The 25,344-nt window shown below is 38.1% G+C and overlaps 1 non-coding gene across 1 annotated transcript; it reads right to left on the bottom strand.

Annotated features, from left to right (window-relative positions):
* Positions 1-244: 244 nt before the first annotated feature.
* Positions 245-351, bottom strand: LOC121207438 (small nucleolar RNA R71). The gene has a single exon (XR_005902529.1). It is a non-coding gene; the product is annotated as a small nucleolar RNA R71 (small nucleolar RNA).
* Between the last annotated feature and the right edge of the window lie 24,993 nt (positions 352-25,344).

Here is a 25,344-nt window from a genome sequence, read left to right as displayed (position 1 = left end):
AGGCCAATTCAGTGGAATGCCTACCGAAGATCCTCACCTTCACTTAAGACTGCTCATAGAGGTGAGCGATTCTTTCAAGTTAGCTGGAGTACCAGAAGATGCACTACGATTAAAGTTGTTCTCATATTCGCTAAGGGACAAAGCTTAAGCCTGGTTGAACTCATTGCCACAAAATTCCATTTTTACATGGTAAAAGTTAGTAGAAAGATTCTTCAAGAAGTATTTCCCACCTAGCAAGAATGCTAAGTTGAGGAATGAAATCAGTACTTTCCAACAAATGGATGATGAGTCCTTGTATGAGGCGTGGGAATGGTACAAATAATTATTACAAAAGTGTCCTCATCATGGAATCCCTTATTACATCCAACTTAAGACATTTTATAACGATCTCAATGCTCACACGAGGATGGTAGTGGACGCCTCTGGTAATGGTGCTATCATTTCTTAGTCTTATAATAAAGCTTATGAAATCATTGAGAGGATTGCCAATAACAATTATCAATGGCCAACCAATCGAGCAGCGTCAAGAAGATGAGTCGCTAGAATACTTGAAGTGGATCCACTTACTTTAGTCGCATCTCAGGTATCTTCGATTTCCTCAATGCTTAAAAATTTTACCACTAATGGGTTTAATAGTTTTACAGCACAACCATCGAATCAATTTGAAAATATAGCCTGTGGACATCTATTAGAAGAATGTCCATTAAACCCAAAATCCATGTATTACATGGGTAACAAAAACCAAAATCGAGGAAGTCAACGACTACAATCTAATTCCTATAACCCATCGTGGTGAACCTACCTTAATTTCTCCTAGAGTAACTAAGGGGCTGGACCCAGTAACACATACGCCCAACCTAGAACGACCCAGATACCTATTTTTACCTAACAAGTTCAGAAACAACCTTAAGTTCAACCATCCAATGGCTTAGAAAAATTGTTGAAGGAATACATAGTCAAGAATGATGCCTTAATCTAAAGCCAAGCAGGTACATTGAAAAACCTAGAAAACTAAATGGGCCAGGCTACAACTGAACTCAAAAACTGACCACAAGGTACTTTGCCTAGTGATACGGAGAATCCGAGGAACCCTAAGAATGAGCATTGCAAAGCGTTGACACTAAGCAGTGGAAAGACATTAGTGCCCAACAGTATCGAAGTTGAAGAGGAGCCAACTAATGCTGAATAACCAGTGGAAGTTCAACTGAGTGTTGAAATTCTAGTTTCACCAGAACCAAAATCTACAAAAACTGATAAGGTAATCCCTAAATCGGTTAATTTTAATATACTAACAACTTCGTTAGATGTAGAATTGCCCCAGAAGATGAACCAACTAGTTCCAGTAAAGAATCCTCCACCACCCTACCCTCAAAGACTTTAGAAGTAGAAATAAGAAGTCCAATTCAAGAAGTTCTTAAATGTAGTCAAGCAATTTCATATCAATATTCCGTTGCTTGAAGCACTTGAACAAATGCTAAACTATGTCAAATTCATGAAGGACATCCTATCTAAAAAACAAAGACTTGGAGAATTTGAAACGGTAACCTTGACAAAGGAATGCAATGCATATCTTCAAGACAAACTACACCCAAAGTTGAAAGATCCTGAATGTTTTACCATACCTTGCAACATTAGAGCAAGATATTATGGTAAAGAACTATGTGATTTGGGTGTGAGTATCAAGTTCATGCCTATGTTACTATTTAGGAAGTTAGGGATAGGTGAAGTTAGACCTACAATGGTTACACTTCAATTTGCAGATCGATCTTTAGCACATCCACAAGGAAAAATCGAGGATGTATTGGTACGTGTAAATAAATTTATTTTTCTTGCAGACTTTGTTATTCTAGACTTTAAAGCAGATAAAAAGTGTCAATCATTCTAGGAAGGCCTTTCCTAGGAACTAGAAGAACCTTTATTGATGCGCAGAAGGGCGAGCTCACTATGCATGTTCAGGATGATCAAGTAACATTTTATATTTTTAAGTCTATGAAATTTCCTAACACAATTGATGATTGTTCCGCAGTATCCAATTTAGAGGAATTAATCATGGAAAGAGAACTTAACTATGTTGAGGACCCGTTGGAGCAAATTTTGACATCAGACCCTCCAACTGATGAAGAGGAGGATGAATACTTAGCTTTGCTAGAAACTAATCAAAGAGGATTTAATCCACAATCTTGCTTTGAATCTTCGGAGTTAGAAAATAGAGATTATGCCCAACCAAAAGTGTAAATCGAGGAACCACCTAAATTAGAACTCAAGGTACTTCCCTCACATTTAAAATATGTTTATTTAGGTAACGCTTCTATTTTTCCTGTGATTATTTCAATGGAATTAACCGTAGAGCAATACGAGAAACTCATCCAAGTATTGAAATAATTCAAGAAGGCTATTGGATGAACCATAGCCGATATTTTTTGCATTAGTTCATCTATATGCATGCACAAAATCATCTTGGAAGATGGCAAGAAAGGGACGATCGATGGACAATGAAGATTGAACCCCATCATGAAGGATGAGGTAAAGAAGGAAATCATCAAGTGGTTAGATGAGAGTATAATTTATCCCATCTTAGATAGTTCATGGGGAGGTCCAGTCCAGTACGTGCCAAAGAAAAGAGGTATTACAGTCGTTGAGAACGAGAATAATGAGTTGATACTGACTAGAATGGTTACGGGATGGAGAATTTGCATCGATTACCAGAAACTGAACAAGGCAACTAGGAAAGATCACTTTCCTTTGCCGTTTTTGGACCAAATGTTGGATAAACTAATGGGGTGAGACTATTACTATTTTCTCAATGGATACTCGGGGTATAATCAGATTACAGTAGCACCAGAAGATCAACACAAGACAATATTCAGTTGCCCATACGGTACATTTGCATTCAGACGCATGCCATTTGGTTTATGTAATGCACTTACTACATTTCAAAAATGTATGATGCCTATTTTTACTAGTATGGTTGAGAAATACTTGGAAATGTTTATGGATGATTTTTCAGTATTTGGAGACACTTATGATGATTGCTTAGCCAATCTAGCCAAGGTACTAAGGTGATACGAAGAAACAAACCTCATACTCAACTAGGAAAAGTGTCATTTCATGATACGAGAAGGTATTGTTCTAGGGCATCGGATAACGAGACATAGAATCGAGGTAGATAAAGCAAAGGTAGATGTTATGGAGAAACTCCCACCTCTAACATTTGTAAAGGGTGTTAGGAGCTTTTTGTGCCACTATGGTTTCTATCGAAGATTTATCAATGACTTCTCCAAAATTGCTAAACCCTTATGCAAGTTATTGGAGAAGGACATGATGTTCAAATTTGATGAGGAGTGCTTAAGAGCTTTCAAATATTTGAAGAGTTAGTTAGTTTCAGCACCCATAATAGTCACACCAAACTGGGATTTTCCATTTGAACTTATGTGTTACGCAAGTGACTTTGCGATAGGAGCTATCATAGGCCAGCTAAGGAACAAATTTTTTCATCCCATCTACTACACAAGTTGGACTCTAACGGGAGCTCAATTGAATTATACGGTAACAAATAAATAACTACTTGCTATTGTGTTTGCTTTTGACAAGTTTCAATCTTATCTTGTAGGTACCAAAGTGACTGTCTATACAGATCATTCGACAATTAATTATTTACTTACCAAGAAAGGCTCTAAGCCGAGATTGATCCGATGGGTACTTCTACTTCAAGAGTTTGATTTAGAAATTCAAGATTGAAAACGGGTAGAAAACCAAGTAACAGACCAAATGTCCAGATTGGAGCTGCAAGAAGGGAATTCTCCACTTATACCCATTTAGGAGACATTCCCAGATGAACACATACTGAAGGTAAATCATTTCCATAATAACCCTTGGTTTGCTAATATTGCTAATTATTTAGCTTGTGGTTTGATGCCGATTGATACGACATATCATGACAAGAAAAAGTTTCTTCATGATGTGAAGTACTATTTCTAGGAAAAACCATACTTGTTTAAAAAGTGTGCAGATCAAATGTTCAGGAGATGCGTGGAGGAAGATTAAGTACATAAGATTCTATATCATTGCCACTCAGCTCTGAGTGGGGGACACTTCGGAGGTACATGTACTGCGGCCAAAGTATTGCAAGCCAGATTCTTTTGGCCAACACTATTTAAAGACGCATATGCTTATGTAAAGAGTTGTGATCGATGTCAAAGGGTTGGAAACATCACCAAAAGAAATAAGATGCCCCGAGAAAACATCATTGAGGAAGAATTATTCGATGATTGGGGTATTGAATTCTCAGTCCTTTCCCTTGCCTTTTGGTCACAAGTACATATTAGTAGTAGTAGACTACATGTCTAAGTGGGTTGAGGTTGAGGCATATCTAACAAACGATGCTAAGGTTGTGATGAGTTTTTACAGAAGAATGTGTTTACATGGCTTGGACCCCCGAGAGCTATCATCAGTGATGAAGGGACTCACTTTTCGAACAAATGGTTGAAATGGTTACTCAACAAACATGGAGTGAAGCACAAGGTTGCCACAACCTACCATCCGCAGATGAATGGGCAAGCTGAACTGGCAAACAAAGAGATCAAAGGTATACTCAAGAAGGTAGCTTGCCCAAACCAATGAGATTGGTCTAAAAGACTGGATGATGCTTTACGGGCCTACATGACAGCATAGAAGACACCTTTAGGGATGTCACCCTATATGTTGGTTTTTGGGAAAGCCTGTCATCTGCCCTTGGAGTTAGAACACAAAGCATACTGGGCTCTCTAACAACTCAACTTGGATCTTAAACTTGCTAAAGAGAAATGGATGCTCCAACTCAATAAGTTAGAAGAATTCTGAATGTTCTTATATAAGAATGCCAAATTACTCAAGGAAAGACTTAAGAGATGGCATGACAAGCACATTCGAGTTTGAGAATTTGAAGCAGGTCAGCAAGTCTTGTTATTCAATTCTAGATTAAAATTCTTTCTAGGTAATTTAAAATCATGTTGGTCTGGTCTATTTACGATTCACCAAGTTTACCCGTACGGAGTTGTCGAACTTCAAAGTAAGGGAGGTAATTTTCGAGTCAATGCTCTGTGTTTAAAACATTACTGGAGGGATAAAATTGAACAGGATCAAATCCAATTCATTTTATCAGATATTTAATTTTTCTTGTTTTTCTTTTTAAATAAATGATTTAGGGTATATTTTCGGGATTAGTATGTTTGAATAAATTATGTTTAGGAGATTGGAACTTAAGTGGGACCGCTTGTGACCCCTCCAAATCTTTCTTGGAAATTTATTTTAACATAATATTTTGAGAAATTATCCCCTAAATGGTAAAATAAATTTTTAGTTTTCAAATAAAAGGGTCAATTTTGATCTAAGTCTTAATTGCAACTCTATTTCAAATTTTCTTTAAGTCTAGATACTTAATTAAATTACTTTCAAATTTTGGTTGCTTTTTTTGTAAATATTAAAAATTAGATGTCTCCTTTTTGTAAATATTTTCAAAGGCATTAGAATAATTTTTTTAATTTAATAACTAAGATGATAATAACTAGTATATAATTATATTTATTATAATATATATTAACTATTACCAACATTATACAAAATTAGGATTAGTTTTAATTTGATCATATTTTAATTAATAGTTTTTATTTCAATAAATTAATAGAAAATAATAATTTTATATGGATTATATTAATTATTAATTGTTATTAACTTTGTGTAGAATTAGAACTTAGAATATTTTAATTGTTAAATCATTCTAACAATTCTAGTTAAACCCCTACTGTCTTCACTATAAATACCATCAACCTTCTCTATCATTCATCACTCATCAAACCAACCTCCATTCACCCATCCCTCCATCAACCGTAGCATCTAAAACCCACAAAGTACCAAATCACCTAGTGCCAAACTCTCTAGCCACAGCACCACCCAACTCCTCACGACACCTTCACGCCTAGCAGTAGCCCTATTCGGCCAACAGCCCACGCACGCACCCAGCAGCTCACACTGCTACTGTTGCTTGATGTATCGGCCTCCTGCCCATTCTCCTGCATCTGCGCAGCACACGCATGCCCTGCTGCTCACGCAAGAATCCGCACATTGTTGCTACCTCCATCACGCCAAGCCACACCTAGTGCACTGTTGCTGCCTGGCTACTCGCACCAACACCCTTGCCTATTTCACCACACCATCAAGACACCCTACAACCATCCCTAAACCAACTTCTTTTCCTTTATATTTATTTTCTTTGAGTTCTTAATTTTTATGAAAAGGTGGCAAGACAAATTTTTTTTGCTAAATTTCAATTTTATTTGATTATTTAATTTTTAAATTTATTGAATTATTAATATTTTATACTAATTAAATTTTTGAGAAAATATTTGTTTCCATCTTATGTTCAGGTTAATCATGCCTCGCAAGAGAACTCATGCTACTGTCCAAATTGACGAATCACAAAACAAGTTCCACTGTGTAGAAGCCAAAGCGAGATACGAAAGCATTTTCAAGAATCAACAGATGCACCTAGAGAAAGGCTTTACATTGAAAGAAAGAAACTATGTTGATTTCATGGCATGCATTTGACAAATTGCTAAACCTTTCAATTAGGAGATATTTTGTAAGAAAAGACCGAGTGCAGATAAGGAGTTAGTTCATGAATTTTATGCAAATTTGACCTCAAGCGAATTGAAAGAAGTTTTTGTCCAAGGAATTAAGGTACCAATAAGTTCAAACACTATTAAACAATTCTTTGAATTATCTGATTTCGAAGACGATGGCTATTCTTCCTTGATGAGAAATATTGATGCTGAAAAATTGCCAGTGGACTGTGTCAAAGCAATGTATTCACACTTGTCGCAAAGAATATTTGACACCACTACTGAAGGTATGGTTCTGTTTCCTTTGATTTAGCCTTATGCCTATTTCACATGGGACTACAATTTCATTAGAGTGAATGATCTTATTATACTTGATTTTATCTGGAATGACCATTGATGTGAGAAAAATCATTCTTAGAGAAATACAAAATAATGCCGCTAGACGTTCTGGCCTATCTTACTTTCCCTTTACGATAACAATTTTGTGTTTGAAAGCTAAAATTCTTGCAAACGTAAAGAAGACAAGTTATAGTGTAACTCCCAACCCGGCCTAGATGTTATGGCTAGATTGAGAAGGCTACATTAGCCACCGAAATGGCTAAGCTGACTTAAGTTACTTTTGAAGACTTTAAATAAACTCATTTTATAGAAAACAATAGTTATACTTTGAGTTAGCTTAAAAGCATTCATTCATTAGGTCGTGTATACTTAGGATTCATTTTATTGTTGGTAGTGCTAAACTAATGTAGCTGAAAAACAATTTTTCAAGTCATTTTGGAAACTTAGTTGCCTTATCGATTCATTTTTTCAAAAACAGTTCCTTTGTAATGTAGCGGAAACTAAGAAACAATATCAAATTTTACTTAAGGTCGATATAATGCATTATCTGGTTATTATGCTTGAGTAATCCATGCATGCAAAAATCCCCAAAAGAAAATTTACCAAGCCACAGACCAGAAATAATTAAAAATTACAAGCCAAAACCAATAAAGACTTAATAATACTTATTAAGAAAAGTCCAAGGTCCAAGGTGATTTTTCGAAGGCCGAGTCTGGTTCAAATTTTGAGGTTTACTTGAAAAGTTAAACCCTATTGGGGGTGAGCTTATGACTCAGTGTGAGTAGAAAAATTATTTAAACAAACATAATATCAAATACAGTGAAACAAATTAACTTTAACAGAAGAAAATAGAACCATCATAGGAATTTCATATCGTTACATAGCCATTATCAAATTGATGTCAAACGGTGCATGGGCATAGGTAATCATTCATTCAAGTGACAATCATTAATTTCGATACCATTCAATACAACAAAATACAATACGTAGCATAAATAAATAACGTTCAAATATGAGGTGCACATGATGCAATGCAAAAAGGTTCCTACCTATACCATCTGCTACACACCAAGAGTTCCCCAGAACCCATCATCTGAACTCCAAAACATTATAGGCTTAAGCTCGTTGTGGCGAAAGCCACCGACAACAATATGTAGAAAATTCTGCCAATAAAATGCAAACAAGCTGTCAGTAAAAATACAATAAATCGCCATTCCCCTCGTGTAACACCCCGAACCCGAGACCGACACCGGAGTCGGACACGAGATGTTAACAAACTTTGAAAAAAATTTTCCAGACACTGCCCAGTCTGAGTACTAGTCGCTTCAAAAATCATATCTTGAGTTTCACAACTCGAAATTCAGTTTTGTGATTTTTCCCTGAAACTAGACTCATGTCCCCACCTATGTATTTTTTTCTAGAATTTTTGGTCGGGCCAATTAGTACAGTTTATTAGTCAAAGTCTCCCATGTTACAGGGGTCGACTACACTGACCTTTTCCCATTACGACTTGGATATCTCTCTGCACAGAGCTTCAATACTGATGCCGTTTGTTTCTATGGAAACTAGACTCAGAGAGGAATCCATACATATATGGTATGACCCCTAATTATCTCTGGTCAATTTATAGTGAATTTCCAAAGGCGGAACAGGGAATCCAGAAACTGTTCTGGCCCTGTTCCACAAGAACCCGAATATCTCTTACTGTACTGTTCCTATGATTGTTTCGTTACTTCCATATGAAAGTAGATTCATCAAGGTTCGATTACATAATTTAATCACTATTTAATTCCACTCCTACGAATTCTTGTGATTTTTCCAATCCACACCACTGCTGCTATCAGCTTCTGTTTTCAAAGTAAACCTTACCTAATTTGGGGTTTCATGGACCAACTAGGGCCTTCTCAAACATAAGCCCACATATGATCATACTTAGCCATTCCAGTGGCTGATCATTTGCTCAACACTTCCATTCCAACTATAGTTACATCATGAAACCATTTATACATTCATAAACACGAATGGTCTAATGCCATACTCCACTTCTACAAGCCATTTTCGCATGGCTGTACACTTATACATTTCATAAAGTACTCGAAAGACAACAATGGGTAGTCCTATACATGCCATATCAAAATTCAACCAAAATAGTACCCAAAAGAGCCTTTGATAGTGTGGGCGACTTCGACGTCAAGATCCCGAGTCCGATAGCTGGAGAACCAAAAAATCTATAAAACAGAGGAGCAATGGAACGAAGTAAGCAATTTATGCTTAGTAAGTTTTGAGCAAGAAATTCCAGCATAAACAAAGAATAACACACATTTAGCTAAATGGAATATTTCATAATACGCAATTTACCGGTATCAAACTTGCTTCACAACATTAACAACCCTTATGTACATACACAATAGACTAACTTAGCCGAAGGCCGGTAGCTCGTTTATCAACTGAGCGAACATTTATTTGTAAGGGCTCGATTAAATTCAACACATACGTAACATATCCCCATATTGGGATGTTTTTCGAGTATTCGCTGGAATTTTACAGCAAGCTCATTCATTATCAAATCACGTACCTTCGGGATTTAACCGGATATAGCTCCTCGTTCAAATGCCTTCGGGACATAGCCCGATTTTAGTAACTCACACAATGCCTTCGGGACATAACCCGGATTTAACAACTCGCACGAATGCCTTCGGGACTTAACCCGGATTTAATAACTCGCACGAATGCCTTCGGGACTTAACCCGGATTTAGTATCTCGCACAAAGGCCTTCGGATCTTAGTCCGGATATATTCACTTAGCACAAAGCCTTCGGGACTTAGCCCGGACAGCATTCAATTAATCATGCACATCTAACAATAATTCATGGCACATTCATATTTCATTTTAGTTTACGAAACTCAAACACAAGGCACATATTGTCCTTGCACATTCGGCTCAATAGCCACACATAGAGCATGATTTAATCACATCGAAATTTAAGCTCTCTTACTCAAGAACTTACCTCGGGTGTTGTCGAACGATTCCGCTAGCTATTCAACCACTTTTTCCTTCCCTTTATCGGTTTTATTTCCCCTTTGCTCTTGAGCTTAATCAAACAAATAAATTGATTTCATCATTTAGGCATCAAAAGATGAACACAAGGCACTTAGCCCATATTTATACATTAGACATTAAAGTCTCATACATGCAAAAATCATGCATCAACACAACATATTAGCTAATTTCTTTCCCCTTGGCCGAATATGCATGTCCATTTTTGGGGTCGATTTCAACACTTAATACACACATATACACACTAGTAAAGCATCCTCCCCCTTTTCATCAATTTAACACATGCATTGCTCATTAACATGCAAAGTTACATTCGGCCTTAGCACACATCTTGCTAGCCGATTCTTCTCCATTTAGCAACCAATGCACATATGTGCTCACACAAAAATGCTAAAAAGGAGGTTCAAGAATCATCAAGCCATCATCACATGCATCATTAACAAGCTTCATATTTTGCATGCAATGGCATTAACACAACCTCCACCTAGGCCGAATCTTAACTCATCCTCATACCTCATCACCACAACATCAAACATCAACCAAGAATGATGCATCCATGGTCAAGTGCCATTTCCATCACATAGCAAGATTTAGACCATGGGCTAGGTAGAACTCAAGCTAACAACTAAATCATGCATGCATCTCATGAAACATCATCAAACATACCTTAGCCTAGCTACATGCATGGCCGAATCTCTTCACCTTTCTTCTTCTTTCCTCCTTAAAATTTTTGGCCAAGGATGAACCAAAGGATGAGAAAATTTTTCTTTGTTTTTCTTTCTAGTTTTGGCAAGCATGAAGATGAGAAAAGGATGAACAAAATTCCCCCTTTCTCTTCTTTAGCTCACAGCAATGGGGGGGGCAACCACACATTTTTTTTTCTTTTGTTTCCATTTCTTTATTACCCATACTCCTTATTTTATTCTTCCATTAACAAAACATGTTTCATGACATGTTTTGCCCATCATTCCTTGTCATGGCCGGCCACTACTCATTAGGGGGGGAAATTTGACATGCAAGTCCCCCCCTTTGTCCACATGCACTAACAGGTCCTCACACATTGACCTATCACATTTTAGAATTTTCTCACATAAGTCCTATTGACTAAATTCACATGAAATCAACCAAATTGAAGCTTGAAATTTTCACACATTCATAATTACATATTCTAGACAATAAGTATCACATTCAAACATTTCGATGACTCGGTTTAGCGGTCCCGAAACCACTTCCCGACTAGGGTCAACTTTGGGCTGTCACAACTCTCCCCCACTTAAGAAATTTTCGTCCCCGAAAATCTTACCGGTAAATAGGTTTGGGTATCGTTCTTTCATCGAGCTCTCGGTCTCCCAAGTTGCTTCCTCGATCCCGTGTTTGAGCCATAACACCTTTACTAGCGGAACTCTTTTGTTTCGCAACTCCTTCACTTCACGAGCTAGGATACGCATCGGTTCTTCTTCATAGCTCATGTCGACTTGAATTTCAACCTCTGATGGGCTAATTATATGCGATGGATCAGATCGATAGCGTCGAAGCATCGAAACATGAAAGACGTCATGAATCTTTTCAAGCTCCGGGGGCAAAATCAATCTATACGCAACCGGGCCAACTCGTTCGGAGATTTCGTACGGCCCAATGAATCTTGGGCTCAACTTGCCCTTACGGCCGAACCTGAGTATCTTTTTCCAAGGTGAAACCTTAAGGAACACTTTGTCTCCCACCTGATACTCGATGTCTTTTCGTTTCAAATCTGCGTACGATTTCTGACGATCCGTGGCTACCTTCAGACTTTCACGGATTACCTTTACTTTCTGTTCAGCATCTCTAATCAAATCAACTCCAAAAATTTTACTTTCACCGAGCTCGGTCCAAAACAATGGTGTACGGCATTTACGACCGTACAAAGCCTCGTAAGGTGCCATCTTAATACTTGATTGAAAACTATTGTTGTAAGCGAATTCAATCAAAGGTAAATACCGTTCCCATGAACTACTGAACTCGAGGATGCAACATCTCAACATATCCTCAAGTATCTGAATTATCCTCTCGGATTGACCATCGGTTTGGGGGTGAAAAGCAGTGCTAAAATGCAACTTGGTACCCAGAGCTTCTTGCAATTTCTTCCAAAATCGTGAGGTGAATCTCGGATCTCTATCCGACACGATAGAAACAGGTACCCCGTGTAATCTCACAATTTGATAAACGTACAATTCAGCTAGTTTATCCAATGAAAAATCCGTACGTACGGGGATGAAATGAGCCGACTTAGTCAGTCTATCAACAATAACCCATATCGCATCCTTCTTACTTGCTGACAAAGGCAGTCCGGACACAAAGTCCATTGTGACTCGATCCCATTTCCACTCGGGTATCATGATCGGCTGGAGTAATCCTGAAGGCACTTGATGTTCCGCTTTCACTTGTTGACATATTAAACATCTCGAAACAAAGTCAGAGATGTCCCGTTTCATACCATGCCACCAAAATTGACGTTTCAAATCGTTGTACATTTTCGTACTCCCCGGGTGAATTGACATTCGGCTACAATGGGCTTCGTTCAGAATCATCGAAATGAGTTCCGAATTCCTTGGAACACACAAACGATTTCTGAACCTCAAACAATCATCATCATCAAATTGAAACTCCGATTCCTCGTTCGGAAAACACTTAGCCCGTTTTGCAACCAATTCATCATCGACTTTCTGAGCTTCACGAATTTGGTGAGTCAATAATGGTTTAGCTTTTAATTCAGCTACTAACACACTGTCTGGTAGAACAGACAAATGCACGTTCATCGCTCGTAAAGCAAACAATGACTTCCGGCTTAAGGCGTCCGCAACCACGTTAGCCTTTCCCGGGTGGTAATCAATGACAAGCTCGTAATCTTTCAACAACTCAAGCCAACGTCTTTGTCGCAGATTCAAGTCTCGTTGAGTCATCAAATATTTGAGACTTTTGTGATTCGAAAATACATGGCACTTCTCACCAAACAGATAATGTCGCCATATTTTTAAAGCAAACACGATGGCAGCTAGTTCGAGATCATGGGTCGGATAATTCCTCTCGTGTGGCTTCAATTGTCTCGACGCATAGGCCACGACTCGACCTTCTTGCATCAATACGCAACCCAACCCAAGTAGGGATGCGTCACTATAGATGACAAACTCTTTACCTGCTTCGGGTTGCACCAAAATTGGAGCTTCAGTCAAATGAGTTTTCAGTTGGTCGAAACTTTTCTGACATTTCTCCGTCCACTCGAACTTAACATCCTTTTGAAGTAGCTTCGTCATTGGTGTGGCTATCATCGAGAAACCTTTCACAAATCGTCGATAATAACCGGCGAGCCCCAAAAAGCTCCGAACTTCAGTAACATTTCTCGGAGGTTTCCAGTCAAGTATGGCTGAAATTTTGTTCGGGTCAACTCGAATACCCGACGCGGATACCACATGACCCAAGAAGCTAACCTCTCTTAACCAGAACTCACACTTACTGAACTTAGCATATAACTGCTTATCCCGCAAAATTTGCAACACTAGCCTCAGATGCTCAGCATGTTCGGTCTCGTCTCTTGAATAGACCAAAATGTCATCAATGAACACCACTACGAACCGATCCAAATACGGTCTGAAGATCCGATTCATCAAATCCATAAATACTGCAGGGGCATTAGTGAGCCCAAACGGCATCACTAAGAATTCGTAGTGACCATATCTCGTTCTGAAGGCAGTTTTGGGAATATCTGAATCTCGGATTCGCAACTGATAATAGCCCGATCTCAAATCTATTTTTGAGAACACTGAGGCTCCCTTCAGTTGGTCGAACAAATCATCGATGCGCAGCAACGGATATTTGTTCTTTATCGTCACTTTATTCAGCTGACGATAGTCAATGCACAACCTCATGGTTCCGTCCTTCTTTTTCACGAACAATACTGGTGCACCCCAAGGTGAGAAACTTGGTCGAGCGAAACCTCTATCCATCAGTTCTTGCAACTGAGCTTTCAACTCCTTTAACTCGGTTGGTGCCATACGATACGGAGCTATCGAAATCGGCGTAGTCCCAGGTACAAGCTCAATACCAAACTCTACCTCCCGAACAGGTGGTAAACCCGGTAATTCTTCCGGAAAAACATCCGGGTATTCACAAACCACCGGCACAGATTCGGGTTTCTTTTCTAATTCTTTGTCACCAAGTACATACGCAAGGTATGCTTCGCACCCTTTTCTTACATATTTCTGTGCCAACATTGATGATATTACAGCTGGCATCCCCTCCAAGTCCGCAGACTCAATTCGAACTACTTCGTTATTTGCGCACCTCAAATCAATAGTCTTGCTCTTGCAATTCACAATCGCATCATGCGCGGTCAACCAATCCAACCCAAGGATAACATCAAATTCATCAAACGGCAAAAGCATCAAGTCCGCCGGAAAACAGGAACCTCGAATTTCCAGGGGACATTTCTTACACACTTTGTCGACAAGCACGTAACGACCCAAGGGATTTGACACCCGAATTACGAACTCAGTAGACTCAATAGGTAAAGTCTTACTGGATGCTAAGGTTTCACATATGTAGGAATGAGTAGAACCGGGGTCAATCAAAGCAATTACATTAGTATCAAAGAGAGTGAATGTACCGGTAATAACATCAGGCGAAGAAGCATCCTCGCGGGCACGTATAGCATAAGCTCTAGCAGGCGCACGGGCTTCGGATCTGGTTATATCATCTCTAGATCCTCTCTGACCACCACTAGCATTGCCCATATTTCCAGATGGTCTACCTCGAGCAGTGGTAGCACCCGGTCTCCCACTCTGATTTGCATTCTGTCCCGACAACCTCGGGCAATCTTTAATGAAGTGGTCAACTGATCCGCATTTGTAACAGGAGCGGTCAGGAAATCTACAACTCCCCGAATGCCATTTACCGCAATATCGGCATTTCGTCCTGTCTCGACGTTCATTCCCAACACTGGCGACCGAAGTGCCTCGTGTACCCACAGGGGGTCGATCACGATCTCGTCCAAAAAGGCCCGAAGTGCCTCTAAACTGGCCCGCATCATCTCGAAATCTCTTCGATGTCTGTTGAAGAGACCTCCCCGAGGATCTTTTACGAAACTCTCCAGTTCCCTCATCAACTCTTTGCTTTTCTTTTCTAAGCTCTTCGGCTTTACAAGCTCGTTCAACAAGTACCACAAACTCTCGTATTTCAAGAACACCAACGAACATTTTTATATCTTCATTCAGCCCATCCTCGAAGCGTTTACACATAATAGCTTCGGACGAAACACATTCCCGAGCGTATTTGCTAAGTCTAACAAATTTTCGCTCGTAATCAGTAACCGACATGGAGCCTTGCTTAAGCTCAAGAAATTCCTTCCGTTTTTGATCAACAAATCTCTGACTGATATACTTTTTCCGAAACTCAGTTTGGAAAAACTCCCAAGTTACTTGCTCTCGGGGCACAATAGAAGTCAGAGTACTCCACCAATAGTAGGCAGAATCACGTAGCAAGGAGATAGCACACTTTAGGCATTCATCGGGTGTACAAGATAGCTCATCGAGTACCCGGATAGTGTTGTCCAGCCAAAATTCAGCTTGCTCGGCATCATCGCTATCCATAGCCTTAAATTCAGTAGCCCCATGTTTTCGGATTCTGTCAACTGGGGGCTTATTTGACCTTATTTGGTCCGTTACCGGTGGTATTGTAGGTGCGGGGGTAGTATTTGTCAGGAATGGAGGTTGTGGAACAGCCATATTAGTTCGAATGTATTGGTTAAACCAATCATTCATCACGCTATAGAATGCTTGTCTAGCTTCATCATTCGGATTACTAGCATTAGGTTGAGAGTCTGCCGGCACTGTCCCTTGTGCGGGAGCAGGCGCTACACTCTCAAGATCATCAGCTACCTCTCGGTCACGATCGCGATCCATTACTATAAATAAACACATTTACAATTGTCAGAAATCACCACACTATCAAGTAATCACATAAAATGGCATGTATAGCTAGACCCAAAACATTACGGTAGTCCTAGAATCGACTAAACCGTAGCTCTGATACCAATAAAATGTAACACCCCGAACCCGAGACCGACACCGGAGTCGGACACGAGATGTTAACAAACTTTGAAAAAATTTTCCAGACACTGCCCAGTCTGAGTACTAGTCGCTTCAAAAATCATATCTTGAGTTTCACAACTCGAAATTCAGTTTTGTGATTTTTCCCTGAAACTAGACTCATGTACCCACCTTTGTATTTTTTTCTAGAATTTTTGGTCAGGCCAATTAGTACATTTTATTAGTCAAAGTCTCCCATGTTACAGGGGTCGACTACACTTACCTTTTCCCATTACGACTTGGATATCTCTCTGCACAGAGCTTCAATACTGATGCCGTTTGTTTCTATGGAAACTAGACTCAGAGAGGAATCCATACATATATGGTATGACCCCTAATTATCTCTGGTCAATTTATAGTGAATTTCCAAAGGCGGAACAGGGAATCCAGAAACTGTTCTGGCCCTGTTCCACAAGAACCCGAATATCTCTTACTATACTGTTCCTATGATTGTTTCGTTACTTCCATATGAAAGTAGATTCATCAAGGTTCGATTACATAATTTAATCACTATTTAATTCCACTCCTACGAATTCTTGTGATTTTTCCAATCCACACCACTGCTGCTATCAGCTTCTGTTTTCAAAGTAAACCTTACCTAATTTGGGGTTTCATGGACCAACTAGGGCCTTGTCAAACATAAGCCCACATATGATCATACTTAGCCATTCCAGTGGCTGTTCATTTGCTCAACACTTCCGTTCAAACTATAGTTACATCATGAAACCATTTATACATTCATAAACACGAATGGTCTAATGCCATACTCCACTTCTACAAGCCATTTTCGCATGGCTGTACACTTATACATTTCATAAAGTACTCGAAAGACAACAATGGGTAGTCCTATACATGCCATATCAAAATTCAACCAAAATAGTACCCAAAAGAGCCTTTGATAGTGTGGGCGACTTCGACGTCAAGATCCCGAGTCCGATAGCTGGAGAACCAAAAAATCTATAAAACAGAGGAGCAATGGAACGAAGTAAGCAATTTATGCTTAGTAAGTTTTGAGCAAGAAATTCCAGCATAAACAAAGAATAACACACATTTAGCTAAATGGAATATTTCATAATACGCAATTTACCGATATCAAACTTGCTTCACAACATTAACAACCCTTATGTACATACACAATAGACTAACTTAGCCGAAGGCCGGTAGCTCGTTTATCAACTGAGCGAACATTTATTTGTAAGGGCTCGATTAAATTCAACACATACGTAACATATCCCCATATTGGGATGTTTTTCGAGTATTCGCTGGAATTTTACAGCAAGCTCATTCATTATCAAATCACGTACCTTCGGGATTTAACCAGATATAGCTCCTCGTTCAAATGCCTTCGGGACATAGCCCGGTTTTAGTAACTCACACAATGCCTTCGGGACATAACCCGGATTTAACAACTCGCACGAATGCCTTCGGGACTTAACCCGGATTTAATAACTCGCACGAATGCCTTCGGGACTTAACCCGGATTTAGTATCTCGCACAAAGGCCTTCGGATCTTAGTCCGGATATATTCACTTAGCACAAAGCCTTCGGGACTTAGCCCGGACAGCATTCAATTAATCATGCACATCTAACAATAATTCATGGCACATTCATATTTCATTTTCGTTTACGAAACTCAAACACAAGGCACATATTGTCCTTGCACATTCAGCTCAATAGCCACACATAGAGCATGATTTAATCACATCGAAATTTAAGCTCTCTTACTCAAGAACTTACCTCGGGTGTTGTCGAACGATTCCGCTAGCTATTCAACCACTTTTTCCTTCCCTTTATCGGTTTTATTTCCCCTTTGCTCTTGAGCTTAATCAAACAAATAAATTGATTTCATCATTTAGGCATCAAAAGATGAACACAAGGCACTTAGCCCATATTTATACATTAGACATTAAAGTCTCATACATGCAAAAATCATGCATCAACACAACATATTAGCTAATTTCTTTCCCCTTGGCCGAATATGCATGTCCATTTTTGGGGTCGATTTCAACACTTAATACACACATATACACACTAGTAAAGCATCCTCCCCCTTTTCATCAATTTAACACATGCATTGCTCATTAACATGCAAAGTTACATTCGGCCTTAGCACACATCTTGCTAGCCGATTCTTCTCCATTTAGCAACCAATGCACATATGTGCTCACACAAAAATGCTAAAAAGGAGGTTCAAGAATCATCAAGCCATCACCACATGCATCATTAACAAGCTTCATATTTTGCATGCAATGGCATTAACACAACCTCCACCTAGGCCGAATCTTAACTCATCCTCATACCTCATCACCACAACATCAAACATCAACCAAGAATGATGCATCCATGGTCAAGTGCCATTTCCATCACATAGCAAGATTTAGACCATGGGCTAGGTAGAACTCAAGCTAACAACTAAATCATGCATGCATCTCATGAAACATCATCAAACATACCTTAGCCTAGCTACATGCATGGCCGAATCTCTTCACCTTTCTTCTTCTTTCCTCCTTAAAATTTTTGGCCAAGGATGAACCAAAGGATGAGAAAATTTTTCTTTGTTTTTCTTTCTAGTTTTGGCAAGCATGAAGATGAGAAAAGGATGAACAAAATTCCCCCTTTCTCTTCTTTAGCTCACGGCAATGGGGGGGCAACCACACATTTTTTTTTCTTTTGTTTCCATTTATTTATTACCCATACTCCTTATTTTATTCTTCCATTAACAAAACATGTTTCATGACATGTTTTGCCCATCATTCCTTGTCATGGCCGGCCACTACTCATTAGGGGGGGAAATTTGACATGCAAGTCCCCCCTTTGTCCACATGCACTAACAGGTCCTCACACATTGACCTATCACATTTTAGAATTTTCTCACATAAGTCCTATTGACTAAATTCACATGAAATCAACCAAATTGAAGCTTGAAATTTTCACACATTCATAATTACATATTCTAGACAATAAGTATCACATTCAAACATTTCGGTGACTCGGTTTAGCGGTCCCGAAACCACTTCCCGACTAGGGTCAACTTTGGGCTGTCACACCTCGGTACTCTAGGTGCAGTACATTGAATGCGAATAATGTAAACTTAATATGCCGCCAGTACTCCATGGAACTCATCTGTCAACCACAAAATCTCGACTCAATGCATATACAATATGTCAAACAATCTCATATATAATCATATCTCAATACTTTTCACATTCATTTGACATGCTCAGCATGTCCTTAGTAATCACATACTTTTCATAAATGGAAATAGTGTTCCAATATTTCAAATTACCATTGCGATGGTATCAATCAATATCGTTCAATTTCACACACTTTACGGATTTTCATTGTGCATAAATAACACCCTTTTCAGTACAAAATATAACAAATATCTCATGCGTTTAAATTATATATAAGCTTAATATCTCAACACATTATATCATTCAGTCAAACATTCTCATATCTCATAACTCAAATATGCAATTACAAACTCAATACATTCATACTATCAAACTACCAATTTTGCCAACATGTCAATCTTTTAAGGCTCGAAACATACCTGGTTCGGCCACTTAGAAAATCAATAATTTGGCTATTAAGCCAATATAATCAGCAAGCTAATTTATCAAATATAACATGATATTTAAAATTTTCAAACAATTTTATGAGTTTAGGACCCACAACTTATTTTTCGCTTCCTTGTAGCACACTAGCGAATCTTCCAATTTTCCTTAATAATTCCTTAAACAAACTTAAACCAAAATTCAGTATAAACTAAATTAAATCAATTTACCATTAAACCAGCCCCCAACACCCACTTATGAGTTCAAACCAATCATTGAAACTATAACTATTTTATGAATCCAAACTAGTTAGATTCCTTACACTGTATCAATGCAAACCTTACATACAATCGTTCTTCGCCTTTACGGATGATTTGGGGCATTTGGGTCAGCATCTAATTCAATAATATACTGAAAAAGTAGTAGCTAATTAATGATTAAATTCCTTCATTTAATCAATTCATATCCTTTACCCAACAACTATGTCGAAATAACAAACTAGTTACCCTTAATTGCACTTACGCTTCACGATTTGTGGGATCCTATTGACTAATTGATCAAAAACATCTCTCCTTAATTAGCATGGGTTTAAAAGCTAATTAGGAGGGTTCAAGAACTCAAATTAAGACTGGAATTAATTGGCCAAGATTCAAGAAACAAAACAGCCCCCTTTGAAAATAATTTAAAATCCTCCAAATTCTAGGACTGGAAATTTTGGTTTTTAATTGAAAAAATTAATTGAGAAATTGAAGAGAAAAGAGACCTTACCCAAGCTAGTCGAGAGAAACGACAATGGCACTTTCTAGGCGATGTTTGGGATCAATGTCGGATATCAAGATTTCATATTTGTGGCTGATTTATACGAGGATAAATGGAATCAATATAATAAAGAAGATGGTAATCTTGACACAAAAACAAAAAGAAAGAGATTGTAAAATAGGAGGTGTAGACGACGACATTAATAGAGGAAATGAAAAAAAATAAAATCAAAGAGAGGGGGAGGAGGAGATGAAAGACAAGTGCAATGAGGAGGAGGATTAAAGGCTGATTATTTGTGAAAAATTAACATTTATACCTTGGGTTACAAGGCTTGGGTGGCACACACATTAAAAACAAGAGACTTTTGTCAAAAATTAAATTATTTTGTAAGGCAAAGGATTTCAACTTGGGACCTCATTTAATTTCCATGCTTTCTCATATTTCTCTTAAACATTAGGCTTTTCCTTCAATCTTGAAATAATTTTGTAATATTTATTTTAAATACAAGGCATGACCACTCTCTCTCGATTTACAAACCTATTTCTACTAACCCCCGATTTTTGGGATGTTACATATAGTCTGGCACAATAACAGATTGGGACCTCTACTAAATAGTCGGAGACTCTGTTTTATAGCAACAAGTTTAAGAAAGTGAGGATCTCAAAGAAGAAGAAGAATATCCCACAGAGATCGAACCAACACAGTCAGTTGAAATCCCTGATAAGGCAAAACCAATGGAACCAATAACTGAACCTGACATTGCAACTTCAATGTTCATGACTCAATCACTTCGCCCAAATCTTCAAGATGAACTGTCAAAGTTGATAGATATAATGCAACATATGCAATGGCAACAACAAGCTTACTGGAGATATTCAAAAATACGAGATGACTTAATGAGAAGCGCTCTTACGAAAATATTCAATAACCCATTTATTTTTGTGCCTGAGTTTCCAGATTTCATATTTGAAACATGGAGTCCACTATCAGAGAGGAAGCAAAGGGATTCATACAAAAACAAGGACGACGGAGCAAAAGATGAGTCAAATTCGAAGGGATCTACAAGTAAATAAAAATAGGGGATCTTGACTTTATTTTATTTCTGTACTTAGGTTATTTAATATTTTAGGATTAAGCTTTATTAGGAATTTTTATTTTCGCTAAATTAAATAAGAAAAGTGGAAATCATAAATAAAAATGAACAAGTTGCAAAGTACAAAGTTTGCCAATAGATATATACATGTCTAGGATTGGATCTAGAGAGAGCTTGGTACTTAAGCAGTCAGATTGACTCACCTCCTCTTTTCTAGAATCCTACTTGGTGTATAGTATTTATTCACTTTTAATAATGATGCCATTTTTCATCTTAATTAAGGGGACCAAAAATTTGAAATTATTTCCTTTCAGAATAAAAATTTCTTTTAATTATGATTAGGATATATTTTGTTCAAAAATTTGAAATTTTGTTAAGTATGCTAAATTTTAGTATAAATAAAGTTAGATTATTTAATAATTGTTATGTTAGCTAAATTATGACATAAATGTATTTTTAATAAAGCATGCAAATCATACCATAAAAGTTTTAGCTCCTTAGGAAAGTTAGGCATGCATGAAGGTTTAAGTCTCTAGAATTGACTTAGTATTTTCTTGAGGCGAAATCCTAGAAAGTATAGAATGTTGAAAATAATTTAGACAACTTTTTTTTGAACCGTTTGAGCCTTTCAAGCCAACATTGATGAATTTGTATCCCTTGAAACCTAACTTTGAGACTGTAACGCCCCAAAAATCCTGAAATCCCCAACTTTTTTTGTTTTCGATTTTGATAAAAATTGTGTTTTATGTTCCTAGCCATGTGATAATTATAGTAGGTCTTAATTAAGGTTTGAGTTCAAACCTAGGAATAAATGAAATTATAGTTTAATTATTAAAAGAATCAGGGTTGGCAAGTAGGTCGGCTTTTAAATAAAAATAGGGGAAAAATAGCATCAAAAAGCCTTGTGGAAGAGTGGCTAAGTGACGCCATTTAAAGTACAGGGAGGTGGCGTTAGTAGCTAGAAAGGAGGTCCAAGGTTCGAATCCTAGTTTTGTGTTTTAAAAGTTTAATTTTGGCCTTCTAGAAGGATGGAAGTGGCGTGAAGATAGACTCTAAGGGGAGTGTTCAGAAGAGAAAATTAAGGAAAAGGATCAAGGGGTTATCAGGGAGAAAAATGAGGAGATGAGAAGTGAGGAGTAAGTGGAGCTGAAATGGGAACTTGGGCTTGAATAATTCGACTATAGGGCTATAAATAGGTGCCGAATGGGAGGATTGAAAAGCAAATTCCGAGTTTCCCTTCACTTTGTGCCAGAAACCCTTTTCTCTAAAAAGTCGAAAACCCTTTTTCTTTTCTTTCTTTGTGCCGAATTCTTATTCCTCCTTTACTCAATATTTTCTTTGCTTTAGCCGATTCTTCTTCCTCTATTCTTTGCTACTGAGTCATTAATTGTTCCATTCAAATCTCTAAGAGCTGAATACCCTTGGTGCTGCCACTACTCTTTCCACCCAGTCGATTCTAGTGTAAGTGTTTGCTCTCCAAATCGGTTTTTCATAAGTATTGAGTATTCGGTCCCTCACTTTTTTCTAATCGGCTTTGGTAGGGAATTAGTGTTAGATCTCGGTTTTGGATTCCTGTCGATTTGCTCTTCAGATATGAGAAATACGTGTGTTTAGTGATCAAAGTAAAAGCTAGTGAAGGCTTGGCGTTCAAGTAAGGTTAATGTGAGATTCTGGCTTTTGGTAAAGTATTCAATAAGTATGTAAGATTAATCTTTGAGTGATATCGACTGTAGATTTAGGCTAAGGAGATCGCATCATGCTTGCTTACCTAGTGTGTACATACACTGCACACACACAATGAATCGACAGAAGTCGAAATGTCAAAAAGTCGAAATGTCAAAAAGTTGAAAAGTCAAAATGCCGAAAAGTCGAAAGTTGGGCTATGGTAGTCACACAAGTGCGCGAACACTTGTGGAGAGAAAATCAATAGGTTGCTTGAGACCCACGAGTGATTCCGTGGACTTGGGTTGTGATTTGGCCATATGGGCCGAAATGGGCCCAATTGGCCCGATTGGCTGTTGGGCCCATATCAAGCAAAAACTGAATATTGATGCTATGTGATAGGAATTTGTATATGAGCATGAATATGAATGTGACTGGGCCTAATGGGCCATATAAATGTGATTTGCGCCTAATGGGCTATATACAGGTGACTTGGGCCTAATAGGCCATATGAATATGATTGGGCTTAATGGGCCAAATATAGGTATGTGAATTTGATTGGGCTCTGTAAGGGGTTTTGGGCCTAGTACATGATAACTTCATAAAACTTAATTGAGACTGTGAACAAGTCATAGGGTTAAGGTGTGGCAATGGGTATATGCATATCTAGGATTGGATCTAGGGAAAGCTTGGTACTTAAGCAGTCTTAATAACCCACCTCTACTTTTTTGGAATCCTACCTGGTGCATAGTATCTGTTCATCTTAGCTCGCGGGACTTGTTCATGGGCCAAGGTAAGTGGAAATCGTAATTAAGGGAAAATTACCGAAATGCCCCTAAGGGCGAAAATGACCAAAATACCCCTAGGTGTAGAATGTAAGTTTTATGGATGTGACATGCATACATATGATATTCTGCTTAGGTTGCATATGGGTGGGAATTATGGAATAGAGGAAGTATATGAGAATCGCATGGTTGCTTGGCAATCGTGGATCCACCGACAGCTTTCAAAGCCCAATATGTAAATGAAGGTAGTTCCGCAATCGGGCTACCGTTGGTGTGTGGGCTGGGTGGGTCGATATTTATATCCCCACATGGTGTGATGGGGGACGGAGTTGGTGTGTAGCAGATGGATAATTTGGATGGGTTTGCATTGCATGTTTGATGGTTTTGCTTTGAATGCTTGTTTTTCATCGAGGGTTATACACACTGAGTTTGCAAAAACTCACCCCCCTCTTTTATTTTATTTTCAAGTGATGCTCAGTAGAAGGTTCGATGTTTGGAGGGACTCTGGGTGGTGGCCGGCTAGCAAGGTAATTCAGACTTGGTTTTTTTTTAAGCATTTAAGTTTTTATTTCTTTTTAAGTATGTTCAGACCAGAATGTAATAATGTTTTCATTATGTTATTATTACTTGAATTATTATTATTATTATTTTCATTGTAATTACGAGAAGTTGAACACGGATTTCTTAAATTATTGTATGTTTTCTACGTTTCCGCAACTATTTTTTTTTAAAAAATCAAATGTTTTAATTAAGGCTTTCGTAATTGGAAGGTTTTTTTTAGTTAATTAGGGTTTCTTTTATTTTAAGAAGGGTTTTCAATGAAAGCACGATTTTCGCTAAAACACTTCAATGTGACACACCAAATTCGGCCATAACGTCTGGGCCGAGTTTGGGGTGTTACATTTAGTGGTATTAGAGCCCAGGTTGCAAAACTCGGGCTGTGAATCGGGCCTTATTACTTGGTTTCTTTTTGTGTTTTTTTTTAAAAATACTTTTGATTAAATCACAATGTTTTGGAAAAAGGGAAGTCTTGCTGAGCGGCATACCGAGTCTCCAACATCGAACCAAGTAAGTATTCTTGTTCTTAAGCCTGTTTAAATTGTTATACAGTAGATAGTTAGAGGGCTACTTTAGATAATTATGTTAGAATGGAACTGAAGCCCGTAGGATCCTGAAACTGTAGAGGATTTTTGAAAACAATCTTCTCTTAAATTACTTCCATAAAACATCAGGTTAATTATTAAACTAACTAAAACTTCATAAAATTTTTAATCCAGATAATATGCGAATCGACGTTGAGTGCTAGAAGAGGTGCAAGGGGCCGTAGCTGAGGCCACAAAAGTTTTAGGGCTGAATCGTCGGCATCGGGCCATATG

The sequence above is a fragment of the Gossypium hirsutum genome, chromosome A09, assembly GCF_007990345.1.
Source record: "Gossypium hirsutum isolate 1008001.06 chromosome A09, Gossypium_hirsutum_v2.1, whole genome shotgun sequence".
Taxonomy (NCBI): Eukaryota; Viridiplantae; Streptophyta; class Magnoliopsida; order Malvales; family Malvaceae; genus Gossypium; species Gossypium hirsutum.
Note: the sequence above shows the minus strand (reverse complement) of the source record. Positions and strands in the feature narration are given on the sequence as shown.